Source organism: Alexandromys fortis, unplaced genomic scaffold (assembly GCF_014885135.2).
Source record: "Alexandromys fortis isolate MF-2015 unplaced genomic scaffold, M_Fortis_MF-2015_v1.1 scaffold_86, whole genome shotgun sequence".
NCBI lineage: Eukaryota > Metazoa > Chordata > Mammalia > Rodentia > Cricetidae > Alexandromys > Alexandromys fortis.
The window spans coordinates 7,206,152-7,217,016 of record NW_026067965.1 but is presented as its reverse complement, the minus strand read 5'-3'; the positions used below and the strand labels follow the sequence as shown (position 1 = coordinate 7,217,016).

The 10,865-nt window shown below is 53.4% G+C and overlaps 1 protein-coding gene across 6 annotated transcripts in view; it reads left to right on the top strand.

Moving 5' to 3' along the window:
- Positions 1–4,970, top strand: part of Klhl25 (kelch like family member 25) — a 27,446-nt gene extending 22,476 nt beyond the window's left edge. For 5 of the 6 annotated variants that reach the window (XM_050154034.1, XM_050154038.1, XM_050154037.1 and 2 more), the window contains exon 3: positions 3,476–4,970. The gene's annotated coding sequence lies outside the window, so the exon portion shown is untranslated. The other variant, XM_050154033.1, reaches the window with a different exon arrangement.
- The last annotated feature ends 5,895 nt before the right edge of the window (positions 4,971–10,865 follow it).

Below are 10,865 nucleotides of genomic sequence, written 5' to 3'. Positions count from 1 at the left end.
GGGCTGTCTGCCCTTGTGCTGCCAATTGCAGGCAGGAGGAGGGTGCTGGGCCAGCCTGCTAGGGTGTCCTTGGGAGGGGCTGCCACGGCTGGCTTGTTGGAGGCGGAGCCAGGTTCTAGCTTGTTAGTAGCCATTGCTTCAGTTCATAGGGGGAGGTGAACTCCCATGGGCTGAGATGGTGTGGGGCTGCTGGTCTGTTGAAAGCAAGAAAAGGAGGCCTTGGAAGAGGAACCTCCCGTCTTTCACTCAGCTGGCCTCTTGTCTTGTGTTCCTGTGGCATTATTAAGGGACCCAGTCAGGAAGTGACCTGAACATCAGTGAACCTGTGGGTACTATGGCACAGGGAAATTGCTCCTGAGCTGGGCTTGCTTTGTGGACTGAGTTCTTGCTAAGTCAGGTCCTGCTGTGCCTCCAAGGCTCTTAAAGGCACACCCCCCCCCCCATCTGTAAGCATGGAGCAGCTGGCTCCTGAGAGCAGTTGGAACAGACTAGGTTCTCTTTAAGACTTTTGGGCTTGCTTTGTTTTTTATCTGCTCCCTTACTCTGGGGGAGGAGTGTGACTCTGGCAAGCATCTGGGTCCCCAGGGGAGCAAGCTTCAAAGGGATATTGGCATTCCAGTACTAATTGCCTATTCCTGCCACTGGTGACTTGGGAGTGCAGCATCACCTGTGGGGTGGAGTCACCTGCAGGGGAGGGGACTAACCAATGCGCTGCCCTGGGATGCCAAGCCTGGGCTGTGTCCTGTTCTGCTGCCCATTCTCGTCTGCCAGGTAGCCAGTAGGAAAGTCCTGGCAAGGGTCACCATCCCTGACCCCTGCAAACTCCACTTGTGCCTAGTTTCTGTAGATCTTCTCTGCCATCCTTATAGGCTCCAAGGTAGTTCCAGGGGTCACAGCAGCAGTCCCCTGAAACCTCTGCTCTGTACCCCTGTGGCTCCCTGTTGCTCCCCTGCCTGCTTTCTCCATCCCAGGCGCCCACTTCAAGTCTTGATAGGAACCCCACTCAGGACGTCTTCCTTTGCCTCTTTCTCAAAGCCACTTAAGTGAGTACGGCCCAGCCTCCCATGGTCCTCCTCCAGCCCATCACTGCTGCAGACAGTAGTAATAATACTACTACAAACAAAACCCAGAGTGGGGCACAGGCTTCCTCCAGCTTCTGTGGATAGGTCTGGCTAGCAGGAGAGTACTTTGGAGTGTCCTCTATGCAGCCGTCACTTGTGCCTGCGTGAGACCTGAGAATGAAAAACAGTAGCATTGTTAGCACAGGTAGACAGTACACTAGTCATCTGCAGGATGGGGTTAGCACAGGGTGAAACACTGACTTCAAGTCCACGGACTATTGGTTGTATTTCACAGATGAGAGAACCGGGCTACAGAGAAGAAATGGACAGATTTAGGGGCAGAGACTAAGACCTTGGGGTGAGCCAGAGGACAACCACGCGTCTGCAGCCATCACAGGAACCATAGAGGGTGGCTTTCACCATCCTTTGCTCATAGTTAGGGACCCTCACCCTGGATTTTTTTTTTTAATTTAAAGATTTAGTAATTTCTTATATATAGTGTTCTGTCTGCATGCATACCTAACTCACCAGAGGAGAGCACCAGACCTCATTACAGATGGTTGTGAGCCACCATGTGGGTGCTGGGAATTGAACTCAGGACCTCTGGAAGAGCAGCCAGTGCTCTTCACCTCTGAGGCATCTCTCCAGTCCCATCCTCACCCTGGTTTTGGAGGACACATTTCAGCAAATAGGGTGCCGGGAGGGGGGGGGGGGCTGGCGTTCACGTTGCCTCTCTCTGTGGCACTCTCCTGCCAGCTAGGCCTGACTTCCAAAGCTGGTCGGAAGCCTCGGTCCTTGCTTAGTCCTTGCTTTGTGGTAATATTGAGGCAGGAGAAAGTGGGTCTGCGCCACTGGGGTGTTCAGACTGATCATCTTAGAGCGTCTTCAGACTGTCCGGGGCCTCAGGACCCTACAGGAAGAGCAGCAGCCTCCCCGCCCTGCGAGTGTCAGGAGATGGCAGGATTCCCGCCACTCAGCACCAGCCCGCCTGTAGGAACCATAGCGATGCCAGGCACACAGTGCGCGTGTGGAGACGGTCCACAGAGCCTCCGCGCCGGCACATGATTTTGTAAACATACGGAACTAAAGAAAAGTTCCTTGTCTTGGGGTCTCACACCCGCACAGCTCACACCAGTGTGCGGGCTACACAGTCCTAAGCCTAAACTGCCAAGCTTACTGACTAGATTTGCTTCCTGCAGTGCCTGAGTGAGGACACAGCTCAGCACAGCGCCTGTGAGTTCACGAGTTCCTCCAGCCATTCAGAGATGGGGCAGTCTGTTCTCCCTCACAGTCTATCCCCCCTTCACAGTCTATTCTTACGCCACCTTGTAGCTCTGGTACATCTGGCCCTGGCCTCCGCTGGAACCACATGAGCTTCTGGGATGCCTGGGAATGGGACCCATGGCTTCCCTCTTCTCTGTCGCTGCCTTAGGTGCCCCACCCTCATGCCCCAGCCCTGCTGTGCCTCGCAGTGGGTCCCAACGTGATCAGCTCAGGAGCTATAGTCCGGTCACCAGCCTTTCCAAGACTGAGATGCCCAGTCACATCCTATTTAGGACTGGCCTAGGGTTTTGCCGCTGTAGCAGTGATCACACCAATAATAAATCAGTGTTTCCTTCTTGCTTCAGGAACATTCTCTATGAAGCCTGCAGCAAGGGGTCTGGTTCCTGGATCCTTCTCAGCATCCTCATTTCCAGGGCAACCACTGATGCTCCAAGTGCCTGAGGATGTGCAGCAGGGGATATGAGCTTCCTGGCCATAAGGACAGTCCCTCCTCGTTCACCACGGCGTCCCCACAGCCCGTCTCGTGACCGGGCAACTAGAAGCTGTAATGAATTTTTGTTTAGGTCACAACAGAGCCTGCCTCTTGTCCACAGCCAGTCCCCTGCCCTTCATCACAGACTGCCTGCCTCCTGCGCCTGACTCACTGGCTCACTTCTGTTTACATTCTTAAAGGACCACATTTTCTCTCAGGACCGTGTTCCTTCTGATCCCCCTCTCCAGCCAGCTCTCCTCCCTAGACTCCACACCAGAATAAAGTAAAGGTCCTGATGTTAACTCAGTGTTGGAAGTCCCTTTTTCGCTCTAACACTTCCCAGTGCACCACGCAATTGTTTGTATAACTCCGCAGTTTCTCCAGGGAAGGTGATGCCTAGGGACCATATTGCGTCTGCTCCTGGGTCTGTGTGAGGGAGGGAGCAGAGTGACGAAAGTGTTGCGGCTCCTGCTGGGTAGCAGAGGTGGCTCTGGTTCCTCAACTGTGGAGGGCTGCCCTGGACACACCACAGAACCTTATCCTGCTCGAGGGGACTAGGGTGTCAGGGCCTGAGTCCCAGCCTGGGGGCCTCTTGAGTCTGGCCAGGCTAAGACAGAGCAGTGTGTCCGTTCATCTTCTCCCTGTGTTTCATCCACAGGCTGCGGATGTCTTCCCGCCTGGGCCGGAAGCCGACAGCACCAACTCCAGGCAGCAGCAGTCCAGGCTCTGAGCTTTAGGCAGCAGAGCGAAGATCTCTGGCGACCCCCGTGCTCGGCCCCCTGCGCTGCCAGTGGCTTGTGTGGAGAGAAGCGTCCAGAGGCACGGGCCGTCACCAGGAACTCTAGGGCTGGGAACTCTAGAGCTGAGGAATGACATTCACTCAAGGTCTTGAAGTCACCTCTGCCAGCCAGGCCTGGCAAGGGCTGGCAGGGGGACAGCAGGGGTCCCTTGACTCCAGCAGCACAGCCTTTGACTGCAGGGCTTCCTGTGGGGGGTGGCAGTGTTGCTCCACAGTGTCCTGGACATCAGGGAGCAGAGGGCAACTGAGGACCTTTTATAAGGGACTGAAACCCACAGGGCAGCCCAGCCTTGGAAGTTCCCACAGAGGTATCACCAGCAGATGGCACCAGACTCCTGATTCTGTGTGCTGACTGCCAAGCACTAGCCCATCCCCCTAAGGGGTGAGTTCCAGGAAGCTGCCATGGAGGTAGGACAGATAGATGCTGGTGACCCGTCAGACACTGCTGAGGGTCCCCTAGCTGGACTCTAGGCCCCAGGGAGCTGGTGAGACCTGTTGTCTGTCCTCCTTAGAACCACAGAAGAGCAGTGTATCATACCCGCCCATAGTACTGGGCTCCTTTTCCAGAGACCTCCCTGCCCCTGAGATAGGGCAGTCATGAGCCCAGTGTGGGCAGAGGGACCCCACGGCCCCTGCACAGAGATTGAATTTCTGTCAGTGTGGGGTCTAGTGACAAGGCTCCCGTCACACCTGCTCTTTTCTCCTCCTCGGCACCAGCTGGCAGCCTGCATCCTTCCTGTTTGTTCCTTGAGCTCAGTTAGAAGGATCCGAAGAAACTTCCCGAATGTGTTCCTCAAGGATTCCTTTCCAGTATCCCCTGCAGTAGGTTTGCAGAGGCCTTCTGATGCCACTGTGGACTTCAGTCTCCTCCTTTGTTTGGCTAGTCCAGTCTTGGGGGGGGGCACTCCTGTGTCTAGCATAGGGGTGGGCAGGGGTGCCTAGCTGGTGGCTTCCCGGTGGCCATTGCTGTATCAGGATGGGAGCCACGATATAGACCAGTGTGGTCAGCGCTCAGGGTCCTCACAACTCAGCCTGGCATGGGTGCCGTGAGTGCCCACTAGGGTGTGGGACTTTTGGTCTGGGCTCTTCAGGAAAGAACCCAGTGTGCACTTCCTGATGTGACTTAGGCTCAGACTGGCTCGCATCCGCTGTCCCTCTTGCTTTCCACGCCACACAGGGCCCTCGATGCTGGAGACTTGCAGGGTCTTGGCCTGTGGACTACGCCATCGGGACTAATCACTCTGCCCAGCACAGAGGACCCAGCCATGGTGCTTGTCTGAGCACGGGTGTTGCTTTGATTAGTTTTCTAACTTAATAAAAGTGAGGAAGTTTCTGATCTTCCTTGGGTGCTGACGCTGCTCTGATTTTGTGAGTTTTTATGGCACATTTGCCGAGCTGGGGAGGTGGAAGACTGCCGAGCGTGTCTGATAGCCTGTCTGACTGCTTAGTTTCCCCTGAGCCCCAAAGCATAAATAAAAATCAAACTATGCCCCCGAGGAGGACACAGGGTTCCCCAGCTGGCTAGAGAGGGCCAGGGTGCCAAGTGTTAGGGAAGCCTGTTCCTTGTCTAGCTGGAGAGACAAGGGCTGCCTGAGGGACTGGGTGTCTAACCAATCCTTCCTCCGTCTAGACTAGGAAGGAACAGTGCCTACACCACAGTCTTGAAGCGAGGGCGGTACCAGGGACCCTGTTAGCAGGTCTAGGAAAGACTATGGCTTCCAGGTTCCCAGCATCTCCTCCCCCTCCCCTGCCCTGCGCTACCCCTGTTGCTCTCAGCGCCAGGCCCGGGCCCCTTCGCTGGGATTTCCCAGCAGCCAGCACACACTGCTGTCCGTGCCCGCCCCCCACACTGGCACTCCTCAAGGGTGGATACCTGGAGCCTGAGGCAGGTGACAAGGCCACCCCCCGAGTTTCACCCCATGAACCCCACATCGGAAGCTTGCTGGGAGCCTGTGCTATCCTGTGCAGAGTGTGATGGGGTTCTCTAGACCAGGGGGCCTATTTCCAAAATGTGGAAATGGAGGCTCAACAGGGGTGCTAGGGTGAACCTGAGCTGTGAACCTCTTCCCAAGGGTCTAGAGGAGGGGTGGGGAGAGAGTTGTTGCCTTCATCTATGGATTCGCCCTTAGTCTTATCTGGCTGTTAGGTGCTCAGCTAAGCCAGAACTGAGTGGCCTACTTTGTTTAAAAGAAAGAAAACGCAAGCAGGGGAGGTGGCATCCTCTTGTCCTTGTAATCCCATCCGAGGGCATAGCAGGCATGTACAATGGTTCCCCTCACCAACGCAGACCACCCTGCCAGGCTTTTTGGCGCCCTTCCCACCACACAGCACGTGAGTATGATTTTCCAGTATTCACACACTGGCGCCAGAGCGCCCCGACAAGCTGTGTGCCCCCCGAAAAGGCAGTTTAGCTTTCTGAACCACAGTGAGTACACCCCGGAAGTTATCAGTGGCTTTGATGAGAACTGAGTAAGTCAAGGCATACCTGGGATGGTTGTGGTTGCCCAGGCCTGTGATCCTGGCACCTAGGGAGCTGAGGTAGGAAAATCAGAGGATTGACAGTTCGAGACCAGCCTGGACGACAGTGGAGATACTGCCTCGTGGATGAAGAAACACACCGCTGACTCAGGACATGCAAAGCCCCCACCGGCAGGGCCTGGTGCTCGGAAAGTGTGTTCCGATGGTGAGTCATCCTTGTTATCCGTGTGATGCTTTGGCCAAATACAGGGACCCTGCCACAGCCTCCTGGTGTGTGCCCATAGGGTAGACTCCTATTTCTGGCTCTGTGTGTCAGGGTTTAAGGAGGGTGATCACGGACATCCTTGCCCAAGTCCTTCTGCACTTTGTTGCAATATTTTGACTTCCTTTAAACACCAGTGGGAACTTGGGGTCAAAGTTCGCTGTAGTAGAACAGGAGAGACAGGGTGAGGGATGAGAACGCAAGGTCTTTGTCAAGGAGGTAGCCCAAGACCTCCCACGGTCCAGTACTGGACACAAGGCCGTCTGCCTGGCAAAATAATGGCTTCCCTTTTGTCGCTGTTGTCTGCAGCAACACTAAGGAAACAGCAAACATGGATCTCTGGCTGGAGCGATGGCTTGGTGGGTAAAATGAGTATATTAGTTCAGATTCCAGCAGCCACGTCAATGCATGGCACGGTGGGGGGGGGGCACGTATCTATCACGCAGCCTTCGAGACAAGTTGATGCCGGGAGCTGGAGGTCAGTCAACCTGGACAAATGGTTGAGTTCCGGTTTCAGTGAGAGACCTCGTGTGAAGAGAACGAATGTGGAGAGTAAAGGAAGAAAAGACCTACGGCTGACCTCTGACCTCCACCTATCTGTACACCTGAACATGCACACGTGCGCACACACTGTTCTTCATGAGTCTCACGAACCAACATTTGCTTTCACTGTCTCCAAATAGGGAAGAATAAAGAATCAGGACTGCCTGTAACCACGTACAAAGCTCTCGCATTCCAGTCAGACCTGGTGTGGCTTCCACCATCCGAGTCACACCTGCTTGTCCTTTTAGAGTTTACCATGAAGCTTCTCCCTCTGCTTGAGCCTTAGATCGCAGTGAGGAGCTTTGAAGAACATTAAAGCTGAAGCCCCTACCTCAGCACCCCTGCTTCAGTGGGTCTGCGATGGGACCCAGTAACAGACATTTTTTTTTCTTCCCAGAAGCGGAATTGCTCTTTAATCAGGACAACTGAAGGGCCATAGCCTCCCTGAGGGAAGGGAGACTGGACACATGGTGCTGGGCCTTGGGGTTTTACGTGACAGAAAAGGGATGAAGACTTCATCTATAGATCAGTCTCAAAGCCGTAGGTCCCAACAGAGGGCAGCATCCTGGTCCCTGACAGCACACTGGTGTTACCAGTGCAGTTAATGTTCCTGCCCAGAGTTTCTCAATTTACCTGAGACTCTTAGGTCATTAACCCTTCAGGTCCCAGAGACAGATAAAAAAAGAAGAGAGGCAAAATATTCTCTCATTGGCTACTTCCTGACAGAGATGATAAGGGACGTAGGCTCTGTCCCCAGAATCTAAGAAAGGATTGTTCTGGTTGACTTTATGGAGCAGGAGGAGAGTTAACCTGATCAACTGTGGTGGATCATGTGACTGCCATCAGGTGACCCTAGAGAAACATCTGAAAGCTAGTTATTAGAGGGCTGAAAATGGGCGGTTACAGAATGAACCTGAGAGACTGACCAGGAACGGGGAGGAGGAGAATCAGGAGCCAGAGAGAGGAGGTGGGTGACCAGAGATGGGGGCCCTATAGAAGACAGAGGGAGGATCCGTATTGTGTCTCAAAGGACTGTGGGTATCTGGCAGAAGGAGTCAGAACGGGAAGGATGTCAGGAGAGGTGGTAAACCGGAAGGAGCAACAGCTCGACCTTCTGGATCTGGGAAGAATGGAGGAAGGGAAGAAGCTGGGAAAAGAGCAGCCATCTTAGGAGGTCACTGTGAGTGAAGGACCCGGGAAGATGTGGATCATTGTGTGAAGATGGATCTTGAGAGGGGAGGATCCATAGTGATGAGGGGGCAGGGCAGACCAGGAGCACTGGGCCATGGACCAGAGCCCTGTAGCAGGATAAGGAAACTGTAACCGGGGGGTTGTTTGCTGCATCAGACGCCTGCATAAGGAGCAAAAGCCTGGAAGTCTGTGAGAGAAGTCAGGTGAGCCAGCGTCTAACTGACAGTTTGAGAGAGAAGTGGGACCCCATTGAGTCCCTTTTCCAGACTTTTCTAGGAGGCTCTGAGGACACTACTTGGACATCCTAAATCATGTCCCAAACCCGTGAGTCTGTTGACCCCGCATGTGCCTGCCTCCTATAATCGGGGAGCGTGGATGCTTAGTGTGCAGGAAGGCACATTCTGTCCATGAGAAGAGCGCCTCCAGAGAGAGAGATGGTGGCCTTCATAGTCAAGTGCAGCCTTGTGCATGGGACAGAGACGACTGACACAGTGCCCTTGGTGCTGTGGGGCCCCTGGAGGTTTTGTGCCTTCCTTATGGTCATGAAATCTTGTCTCCATGAGTTTTAAGGAGGACTTTCTACATTTCAACAAGCAGAAAATCTGCCTTTGAGCTCAGAGGAAATGAAGCCCCTTCATACTTTGGTAGCAGTTCCCCAACAGAACCAGCTCTGAGCATACAGGTCTCATGACAGAATAGCAATGCTTGCACAGAGAGAGCCCAGTAAACCAGAGCCATGTGATCCAACAAACCTGGGAGGAAGCTGGAGGCCTGCGACTCTTACATCTGCAGATGTGGGTTGCTGGTTCATAGTTACCGTCTAAGTAACCGACAGCAGCCTGGAGACCATGGGGCCATGGTGTGGCCATCTGCTTTTAAAGACAAGGTCTCAGGGATATGGTAGACATCCATGGTACCCAAGGTCTCTGTCTTCCAGCTCTGCAGAAAGACAACATTTGTGGCCGTGCGGCAAAATACAGAAGACAGGACAGAATGTGATGCCAGAGACCTTCAGTCTCCTCCTCTCTCCTCCTGGGAACTGTAGCTCTGGGCGGGATGCTCAGCTGCTACCACACGCTGTGCCTTATCTAATAGAAGGAGAGATGTGGGGATGCTTGAAAACCCCCCCGGGGAAGCGTGAGTGCAAGATCAAGGAGTCACAAGGGAAACCAGGGGCTGAAGAGCCACATGCCTTACCCAGGCAGCATCCTCATCCCCCCTGTTCTCATCAGTGGTTTGCACAGGACCGCAGGATGCTGAGCATTACCAAGAGTGACAGAAAATACCCATCCAGCCCTTCCTTAGAGCTGTACTGTGTTCACACTGTGACCTCATCAGCCTGGTTACCCCCAAGGCATGGGGTTTTCTAAAGGAGAAAGATCAGCTCTGAAGTCTCCCCAATCTTAACTGCCTCTGACGCTGTGCTTGGTTGATCATTTGTTTGTCTATTTATTTGAGACAAGGCCTATCTATGCTGTACTAGCAGGTCTTAGGCCCCCTAGGTTAAAGGGATCCAAGCAGCTGAGACACCTGGTATATGCTCCACATCTGGATTTGATTTTCCTCTTAGCCCTTCAGCTTTGAAAAGGCCATAGAGGACGTACCAGCTGTTCCAGTCCCTGAACAATGAGATCAATGAGACCCTGATTGATCTCTGCGATAAGCAGGATGTTGGGAAGGGGTCTCAACAGAAGGGCACTTGGGAATCTCTGTGCTGCTGAGGACTGAGGAACAATGGGGTATCTGGAGGAACTCCTAGGGATGAGACAGCCACTGGGTCCACACTCCTATCCCTTGTCCTGCCCCCCAACATCAACAAACAGGCCCTGTCTGTCCCAAGCTACCTGCTGTTTTGAGGGTAGGAGGCCATCTAGCAGAGACAATGATGGCTCGAAACACACCTGTTTCCCTTCACAAGCTTAAAATTAGATGAAGAGAAAACTTGTACCTTTTTCTAATGCAATCAAACTCAGAATACACAGAGTATGGCCAAGGTTCTCAGACCCAGAGCTGTCTAAGGAGGCAACCCCCAACCGTAAGGCAGAACGGCATGTCTGATCTGGGGTGGCAGAGACGGAAAAGATTAACCACAGCGGTGGAAGCAGCTGGGAGTGCAGCTGTCACCCCCGAGGAAAGCGCAGTTTGTTGAAAGCTGCTCCAACTGTCTGCAAAGCCTGGGGCGCTAAGTGCAGCCACACCCAGGAAAGGCCCGAGTTAGGAGTGAGGCGATGCTGCCCTCTAGAGGCCAGTCCTGAACTGTCACGGTACTGAAGACGATTTCTGTCTCTTGGTCTGGTGCCCTGTGGAAAGGACCGGAGTTTCAGAGCGTGTCCCTGATTTGGGGTTCAAACAAGTCTCCCCAGCCCATTTTCCTGCCTTTGATAAATGCAATATGGTTCTATGTGAAAATTTTCTTGCTTTTAGCGAAGTGTGACTGAAATAGTTAAACACATGGAGATGCCCTATTGTACTAAAAAGTTTTACTTAAAAAAATTGCATATTTTGAATCAAGCCAGCTGGTCTGCTCCAATACCTCCAGGACTCAAGAAGCAGAGGCAAGAAGGTGGCCATGGCGAAAAGCTGGGGAGACATAGCAAAGCAGTTTCAAAAAAGGAAAAAATTAAATACAAGAAAAATTACCTGTATTATGCTACAAGAGACAACGTTAGCACCTAACCTGCAGAAAACAGCTCTTCAGACCCGGCAGTCTGAGTCAGCGCCTTCCGTCTGGCGAGCAAGCCTCAGCATTCCTTCACAGCACTCGCTTCCTGGCTT